Here is a 10,087-nt window from a genome sequence, read left to right as displayed (position 1 = left end):
CTGTGCTGACACAGAGCCTCTGGGGATAATCTTGTAAAACTGTCTTCTTGGTAAAGTACAACATATTGAGGATGACGTGACAAGTTTTCATCAATGTGTGGCCATGGCTAAGCTTGTTAATTTAACTCATTCAAACAGAGCCCTGCACGGTCAATGTTGAAATAATTAGCGGTTTAAATATTCCCAGAGTCTGTCTCACTTTTTCAGCAGTTACAAAATTCATAATACTCCTCTTTTCTATTGGATTTTAATGCCTTTGGTCACATCTTAAGTCAATACACAATATTTTGCAATAAGGTCATGAGGATTAATTTGGTCACTCTGTGTGAAAAGTGTGTGTGTAGTGTGTTGAGAGTGAAACATACGAGTACGTTTCAGGCCAAAACCTTACGATAAAAGATGCTAAATGATATAGAAGCTGAATGGGAGATTACTATGGGTTTAGATTTATGAGCCTTCTGCATGTTAATGGAAATTGTGTATTTAATAATATGTAGCTTTAAAGATTAAATGGCCTGAGACTGATAAAAGCCTTTTTCTCCAAATTTCTTTGGTCGAGTTGGTTAATCTTTGCCCTACAGTTAAATGGTGGTATTATGCTTTTTTCATAATTTTAATCAAATATTAATTTAAAGTGTTGGATGTCAATACTTATAGCTAGGGTTGGTAGGCACGGAAAACTAGCATGAATTTGAATGTAGCACATCCAAAGGACTCCGTCTAACCCCTCGGAGCTCCTCCAGAACGACGCCCCCGCTCACATGCACAAGCGCCGCTGCTTCGTGACCATATGATCGTGTCTGATTCAAAACCGGTCCTCAGCACATCGTTTGTGTTTTGCACTACGTCAACTCATGTCTCATTCAGGGGTAAGAAAACACCAAAAAATTATCATAGTGAAAGTTAAAAACACAAACAAACATGAAATGTATGTGCAGGAGGCGGGCAGAACGAGAGGACGGGTTTCCCAGGTTTACACCGGCTTAGATAGCGTCTTTTATTCACACTTTTTTTAAGAACACATTATGTATTGATTGCCATCGGGACATAAAGATCATTTTAACCAGTATAACAAAAAATGTATCATAATCTGACTACCAACCCCAGCTTTAATATGGGCAGAGTTTCAAATTTCAAGGCTGCATTGAAATAATCCCCCGATGATACAGCAGGCTGCTCCGAATGGCTTGTTTATTCAGTCACATGAGAATTCAATGAGAGCAACACGAGATTTGTTGATATCTTGACATCACCAGTAGGTGTATCTCTTTAAATGGGCAAATTTGTCATTTTAAAAAGAGTAATGCAGCTTGTAGCATCGCAACAGTGAGGGAGGCCTTAAAGAGACAGTAGCTGAAATTAAGCATTTCAGACAGAGGCTGAAATTAGGGGTTTCGAAGATACCTGCCTCAAATATGTAGAGAATTTGTTTTGCTGTAAATCATGCACAGCTACTACAGCACTATCTATAGAATATAAAGCCTTAGCATAATACCCTCTCTTTAATATTAAATGTAGGGTAGTGTTACTATTGCTAATGTTCAGGTAGACCTGTACATCATCTGCATAAAGGTAAATGCCAATGTTGAACTATGACAAGTCAAATTCAATGTCCAAATCCATATTTTTTAAGGTGCTCAAGCAAACTTTCTCGTCAAAATAAGTTGAAAACATACAGTACAGGCTGCACGTTGGTGCAGTGGGTAGCGCTGTTCCTGGTTCGAAACCCCGGCCAGGCAGGTGCCTTTCTGTGTGGAGTTTTCATGTTCTACCTGTGCATGTGTGGGTTCTCCCCGGGTAATCCAGCTTCCTCCCACAGTCCAAAAACATGCTTGCCAGGTTGATTGATCACTCTAAATTGCCTGTAGGTGTGAGTGTGTGCGTGAATGGTTGTCTGTCTCTCTGTGTTAGCCCTGTGATTGGTTAGCGACCTGTCTAGGGTGTACCCTGCCTTCCAAAGCCAGCTGGAATAGGCTCCAGCCCCCCGTGACCCCTAACGGGATAAACGATCAAGATAATGGATGGACATACAGTACATCTTAAAATGTCAGTCATGGTATGCTTTTCTAGGATTTATTCAGAAGCCAAACTTCTTTTTGTGGTGCTGTCTGCCTAATCATTCAACTTTTGAAGTGCACCTCTAAGTCAAATTTTTTTCCTTAGCCATAAAGTCTTGGAAATAAAAAGGATCTCTCTGACAGCAAAACTGACTTTCAGGTAGAAGAGAATAAAAAGGGGGAAACAAAAGGAAAACAACAAAGCTGTATAATACATTTTTAACAAAAACTCAGTCACTGTTTCAAGGATACTCTCTGGTGTATCACTTGAAATCACATATGTAAGCCCAAAGTAATGGCCTCTGGAATTGGAAACTCAGAGGATACCGTGCTTTGAAACAGCAACATCACAACCTCTGCTCAATGACTAAAGCAATAACATTGTTACGATCACAACTTTTTATTCACTGTGATCTATTCACTATGAACGAAGATGGCAGTCATGTCCTTTCTTTCTCACATTGCTGGCTGGAAAGAGGCTCCCAATACAAGATAAAAAATATTAACAAAGTTGCTGGATGAGATCAAGCCCATCAATTTCAACAAGTATCAGATTTTTCTATCCACAACAGAATTGCCCTCAGCACCTCAGCAGCGTTAATCTGTCTGATGATCTTTCTCATCCTGACAGGGTTCAGCATGGACAAATAGCAATTTAAAATTGATGCTGAAGGAGTGAGAAGTCTTGCTGATGAAGAATATGCCGTTGGTGACGTGAGGTTAAAGTAGACCCTGCCAAGAGGAGTGTTAATGACGAAAAAAATCCTTCCTTGCTCAGGATTTAATGGTACTTTTCACTGGATCAGAGATAACACCAGCACATTGTGTTGCAGTGCAAAATTTAAGTACGTGTTCAGGGGGAGAATGTAAAGCTCTCAAGGAGCTGTCCTGCCAAGTAATGACTCCTCAACCAGTCTGCTCACCTTTCTATAGTTTCAAAGCATTTCTCTTTTGCCGCAGAATGTGTCAGGCATTCCTCACAAAGGGGATTTGTGTTGTGCAGAGTATAATTAGATATGTTATCCACTGGAGACTTTCAAAGCTCACTGAGTCACTCTCTGTACAACCCCAATAGAGCAATTCAGGGTGAGTACTGTGGAGTTCAAACCTAAACTGTTGTGATAAAGCAAGAGATAAGATAAAACTGCTTTGGAACTGTGCTGCTGCTTCCCAGAGCTTGTGTTCCTTCTCTGGCTCCTCAGTAAAGTAGTTCATGACATCTTACCAGATGTGTATTTCAGGACTAAGCTGGTTAAACATGTAAGACTTTGGAAATGAATACATAACATTATAATCAGGGGTGCACATAACCTTTTAAGTGAGTTACTCAGGTGAGTAACAGGAGATAGTGTTTGGTACTCGCCCTGAGGTCTTAATAAGTACAGTCTTCCTCACTGTCCTCCTCAGTGTCGCCCCTGCTGTCCTCTGCTTCAGTTTCCTGCATGGTAGATGAAGAAGATGTTGCAGATGCATCTCCCTGTCCCTGGCTGAGCCTCCGATTAGCTGTCTCCATCCACAGGCCAACAGCTGGCTTCTGGTCAAATGTCTCTGTGGTCTTTTTTGACAGGTGAATGTGCATAAGGGCTGAGAGACGAGCATGTGACAGATGGGATCTGTACTTGGTTTTTATTATGTTGAGATGTGAGAATCCTCTCTCACAAGCTGCACTGCTTAAAGGTAGTGTAAGAGATCGTTTAACTACCTTGTTGAAGTACACATCTGGGTTATTTGCATTTACCATTCGAACCAGAGGAGGCTCCCAAGCGTTTTCCTGCCTGCTTTAAGTGCATCCTTCTCTCACAGTGGTGTCTCTGTCAAGTTGCAAGGTGACCTCATATTTCTGAAGAATGCTGCAAACTGTTGTGTTGCCAAAACGGTGGAGGTCTTGCATTTCCTGAGGCCATGTTGAGGGATCAAATACTAAGAAATGATCACATGACTTGAGGGACTCATCTGATTTCAAACTCTTCAATTGACCCCCTGAGTAAGTTCGTCTTGTCTTTGTCAGCATCAGCGTTAGAAACAGTTTGTGTCCTATAGTGACCTTCACCATCAAGCAGAAGTGTGAACTGTCCAATGGCCACCATGAGTTCATCTTTACATTCTCGTATGGTCATCTTTTCCTTCTGAAACCTCAAGAAAGTGGTCTTCAAAATGTTGCCAATGTTGGCCAGAAAACACTGAAAACGCTCTGTGCAGATATGCTGTAATTAGGGATGAGTTCCGAATTCGGTACTTTTATAGGTACCGACCGAATTACGTCGGTACTACCGAGTACCAACTCACGTAAAATCAAACGGTACCATGTTTCGGTACCTGAACACATCCTTGTGACTGTGAGGAAGTGGAAGAGTAGGTGATTTTCCATACTTTCGCCCTGTAATAAAGTCAGAGACTGACCGGTTGGACGTCTCTGCTCTCTGCTCTCTGCTCTCTGCTCTCTGCATCTGCACGGGAGCGCGCCAAATGGAGCCTGCAGCTGACGGGCGCGTGTACTCACCGCGAGGCAGAACTTCATGAGGATTAAGTTTATTTTCTACAGTCTATGGTTGAGACTGACCCTCTTGCTCCGACTACCTAACCCCGTTTATAACCGTTTCTGTGTGCGTGAATGCCCAACAAGTAAGTTGTGTGTCCTGTTATTATAAAGAGACGGAGAACTGACTTTTTCCCGTCCGCAGGTATTCACGAGTGTTAATTGATAAACTCCCGAAAGAGCAATTAAACGCCACGAGCACGTGTCAGCTAATATATCTAATCACCTATATAATCCTGTTTCTGTTCATTTCATGTTAAATTGAATAAATATGTTAAATTAAACAAATTTGAGAATTGTTTTTTTTATTAATATTTATTACTACATAAAAACACAAATGTACCGAAAATTGGTACCGTTGAGTACCGGTACTGATTCCCAGGTACCGGGTATCAGTACCGTATCGGTTCAAATGTGAAAGGTACCCATCCCTAGCTGTAATTCACTGTAATCACTCGTAGCGTGTTTAGCTTTATGAAAGGCGAGGAGAAAAATATTACAGAGCTTGCCGTTGTTCTTCATTCAGCCTGTCTTGCCATCTGGCAAGCAGGCGATTGGATATTTCTTCACGGCTAGCTTGTTTATTAGCAATGGCTTGCGCTACATTCATGTGTTCTTTGCTCTGTCATGTTTGTCAAATAAAGGATGATTGAAATTATTTGAGCCTTTATAAAACACACCTGTTTTGTCTGCTAGATATGGATGTGAGCGGCAAATATTGCACCACATTTCAGTGCACTCATCATTAGCTTAAAGCCACGGCTCATCTTGGAGCTTCTTTTCAGAAAAAAAAACTTTTGTTCGGCTCTGGCTCGTTTTGCTTTTTCTTTGTTGGTGGTGAAACACCAAAGAAGCTGCTTAAAGCTGCTGTGAGGAACTTTTGTTTTGTATCGATTCTGGCGCCCCCTTGTGGACAAAGTGATACCTCTTATCTCTTGTCCTATACATGCAAAAGTAGTGTTTTCAACAAAAACCTCGTCCTGTTGTCTTTTAACAGTCAACTTTATCAGGCAATGTGATTATTTTTCATGAAACATTAAAATAAAGTCTGTTTCTGAAGCGAGATGTCCATCATCTGGTCTGGCACCTACCCCCTCAGGGCGGTTTCAGGCATTAAAAATGACAACAGAGAAGGTGTCAGTGTTGTTGCTGATGGTCTTGTTTGCTATTGAAGGTCATAAAGAGGCATCGGTATCATTTTCAGACTGTTTCTCAGCCAGTTCAAAACTCCTCACAGGGCCTTTAAAGTCTGTTGTTTTGTGACATCTATCACAGTTGGCTCCTCCGTTGTGCTTGACACGTGCAGATGAGATGTGTGTTATTGTTGCCATTTGATCATGAATTCTATAAAGAAAAACGCTTGAAGTTATAGTGGGCCCCTGAAGTCCCATAAGGGGATCATTTCTATCTTGTGTGCACAAGTAAAGTATCTTGTGCACAGACGTTATTATATTGTTTGCAGAAGTTGTCATCTAGTGTGAAACAGATAACAACTTGTGTTATCTGCTGTTATTTTTATTACCATATCTATTATCTTGTGCACACAAGTTATCATTTTGTGCGCATGGGGTAATTGCTTGTGGACATGAGTCAACAGTCTTGTGTTAACAAGTTATCATTACTACTGTGAAAAACCATCATCTTGTGCTTACATGTTTTCATTACCTCTGTGCAAAGTGTTTATTATCTTTTGCACAAAAGTTATCACCTTGAGCACACAAGATTAAGCACCAGTGGTAATGCCACTTGCCCTAAGTGACATATGTGCACACAAGTTAGTAAGTAGTCTGTAAACATAATCTTCTTGTACGCTCAAGATCATAACTTGTGTACAAGACAAAAATGATTACCTCTGCTGGATTGTGGGGGCTCAGTATGAAGCAGTGCTAAAGTAACTGCAGAAAATAATTGCATATTAAAGCTGGGGTTGGTACTCAGATTTAGATAGACTTTTTGTTATACTGGTTAAAATGATCTTTATGTCCCGATGGCGATCAATACATAATGTGTTCTTAAAAAAGAGTGGAAAAAAGCCGCTTTATACAGCCAGAGTAAACCTGGGAAAACACCAACCAATCCCTGACTTTAGGGTCCAGGGTTCTATGTAGACAGAGTCCTGAGGAAATGCTACATTCAAATTCATGCTAGTTTTGACATGTCTAACAATTTGCAATGTTTTGAGGGTTTGTAATGTTGTGCAGACTGAATATCTACTTGAGTTATAACATTTGTTTCCCAACAGCCCTGGTTGGAAAGCCTCAAAAAAGTGGGTTCACTTCTGCTTTAATGTGCAATATATGTCAGTGTTTGATGTCCACACTCTTTCGTGCATTTATTTTTTATGTGTGCAAGAAATGAGGAAAGGAAAGCTCCAGAGCTCAGAGACCATATGTCCCAAAGCCACCAAACTTTAATGAATTACTTAAAATTAAATCCCAAACTCTGTCTCCTAAAACTTACACACCAGATGGAAGAATTAAATCAAGCTATTAAACGTTTCAGCCAAAGCCACATGATGCAAACAATTTTCACTCAGATCCCATGCTTGTATTCTCTGCTAAAAGCTGAGTAACATACTCAACTCATCCATGCTTTTATGGAATCTAGCCCACACGTAATGGACATCTTTTGTACAGCTATCTAGCAGGCTAACCGCTTATAAATCTATGTTTCTTGTAACAACAGAAGAACGTAATGTTCAGGCATACACATAAATGAAGCTGACAGCAGAGATGATAAAGCATGAACATTTGATTCAGCAGTGAATTTTGAGTTTCAGAGTGCGTCAGCATAGACCATGTCCATAATGTTTTAAACATGTCCTGTGCACTGAGAAGTGGAGGAGGAACAGAAACAGAAAGATTGAGTAAAATTTGTTTTTGCTATCCCTTTCATGCATAATCAGTGAAGCTGTTTGTCTGTACAGACGACTGACAAGCCAGGGTATGTTAATAACAGCCATTTTATTCGCTGCTTGAATCACAAATGCCACATTAAGCAGCTGCTATACACAGTTCAGCCAAGGCTTCATCAATGGATGAGTAAGAGGCTGCAGCTTTACACGTCTGGCCTGATGCATGTACAGAAATTATCCTCTGTAGACGCAAGAACCCACGTTTGATTCCGTATTTTCATATGTGGTGATAAAGCCCCAGCCTAGACAACACTACACGTATTTGTGTTGTTGTAGTCAACGCTGTCTGCATCTCTAAATTTTTTTCGCTGGCTGTATAATCAGTGCTGGAAGGAAAGCACACAATATACTGCATCATCTTACAGTGGCTGCCGGGGAAAGGCTGCCCTGAATCAAAAAAAACATGTATTGTTGTATATATTTGAAAGGAGGCAAATTTCAAAGCTCCATTTAATATGTAATGCACTATGGGTATCTGGATAGTCAACAGTCCAAAATAGGACTTTTGAACTGAGAACAGTAAACGCCATCACGGCAATGCAGTGAAAGAGGACAATGTGACAGAGGCTCAAATGTTTCCACCTTGCATGGAACAACAAGGGACACACACAAGTTGGTAAAGGTTTCATCACATACATTTTATTTTCTAGTTGACCAGGTCTAAAGTTGTAGAAAAAATTGTAAGCAGGGGTTTTGCTCGAAGTTCAAATTGCACAAGACTGATGGGAGATGGCATTTCAAATGCATTTTGAATGCTAAAATCTTGTTCAGCAGGTATGAAAATGTTAATATCTAAAGTCAGGAAAACAGCCTTGGCTACAACTTTTTAGGGTGCAAACTAACAATGCCTTCTCACGTTCCTTTTGTGTCTCATACGTATGCCAAAGGTAGTGTATAAAGCAGCACTTAGTGTCATGATCCTCATCATGGCAGCCTTCCCCTCTCCCTCTTTGTGTGTTTTGTCATTCCCTGTCTGTTACTCTTCCTCCTGTGTCTCTTCCCCCTTGTTTGTTCCATGTGGGTCGGGTTTCCCTCAACAGGCAGCGAAAGGTGAAGCCCATTCACTAATCAACCCACAACTGTAACGTCAGATCATACTTCAGTGGTATTCTGAGTCCGTGGCTCCTCAGTATTTAACCTTTGCTTATCATTTGATTTAAGCTGACATCCTTGTGTGTTTCCACCTTGCTGCAGAGATTGCCGTGCATGCTTCCTGCTCTCGTGCCAATTGCTTCCCTGTCTGCTGCTGGACCTGCCTGCCTGTTGCCTGAGCTCCCATGTTTCCCTCTGTGTGAGTACGCTGGAGAAAGGGACTGCTCCGCTCTGTACCCACAGCGCCATTACCAAGGGGTGGACGCCACTCCTGCCTCACACCGCGCCATGACGCAATGCTGCCATTGTCAAGTGGCTGACGCCAAATAAAAGATTTCACTGTTGATCTTTGTCTGAGTCGTGCATTTGGGTCCAGTTCTAATTACAAACCATAACACTTAGTCTGTTTTCTTGGTATTCTATTTGGGTTAACCATCCACATGTCTGTTTGTTTTGGTTTTGGCAAGAAACAATGTGTTGTGGGAAAATCATCATGGGTGGATTTAAAGCTGCTGTTGGTAGTCGTGATATAAACATCAGTTCGGAGAGAGATTTCGAATGTCAAGACTACCCCTCCCCCTCTGTTCCCGTAACCCCGCCCACAAAAGATCGCTGTACGCGTTCTATGAGGAAGTAGTGGCTTCCCAGCTAATCAGGGTGACATAGTGGGGCCGCCACTCGACCAATCAGAACAGAGGATTGGAGATTAGCTATGATAGACAGAGAACGCACTGGAAAGGTGAGAAAACGAGTAACTGCAGGAAACACAGTAAACTTTAGACACATTTAAATGGCATAGACTGTTTACAGGCAGAGTGTTGACTGTGCGAGGTTAAAATGTCATTAATCAGGGTCCACAAAAAACCTGCAACGGCACATTAGAACAGTCTGTGAAGGTTCTCAGTCATCCAGGTCATGGACATTAGAACTGTTTATCCATCAGTGCAAGAAGTGAAGAATAAAGACTGAGGGGAACCTGCTGATAATGAAGGTGTTTAAACGTTTATACATAATATACAGACATCAGAGATTGGATCTTTTTGTCTAGTTGACATGAGTTTTGTTTTTGTATTTTATTTAATTTTTTGAAGCATTCTGCTCCATGTTGAGTATATAAATAAAGCCTTATAAATAATAAACATTTGATATGATGTATGTTTTTATGTCAGTAACTCATTTTACATATCATTTTACATTACTTTAAGTAATTCATTCATTTTAACAAGAAAAAATCTGAGGAGCCAGAAGAGTCGGCTCTTTTTAATGAGCTGAGCCAAAAGAACCGGCTCTCTAAAAAAAGCCGGAATTCCCATCACTAATACATAGGCATTGGAAAACACAGAGATTTCGCAATAGTCTCTCAAATTACTTCACTTGCCGATGAGTACCGATGGGTATTATGACCTTTTCTCCAAACCAAGCAGAAAAAAAGTAACGTTTTTGACACCATTCCTACCAACAGCAGCTTTATACCATGACACAATGTCA

The sequence above is a fragment of the Notolabrus celidotus genome, chromosome 18 (genome assembly GCF_009762535.1).
Source record: "Notolabrus celidotus isolate fNotCel1 chromosome 18, fNotCel1.pri, whole genome shotgun sequence".
Taxonomy (NCBI): Eukaryota; Metazoa; Chordata; class Actinopteri; order Labriformes; family Labridae; genus Notolabrus; species Notolabrus celidotus.
The sequence above is the reverse complement of the archived record's forward strand: the minus strand, read 5'-3'. Positions refer to the sequence as shown.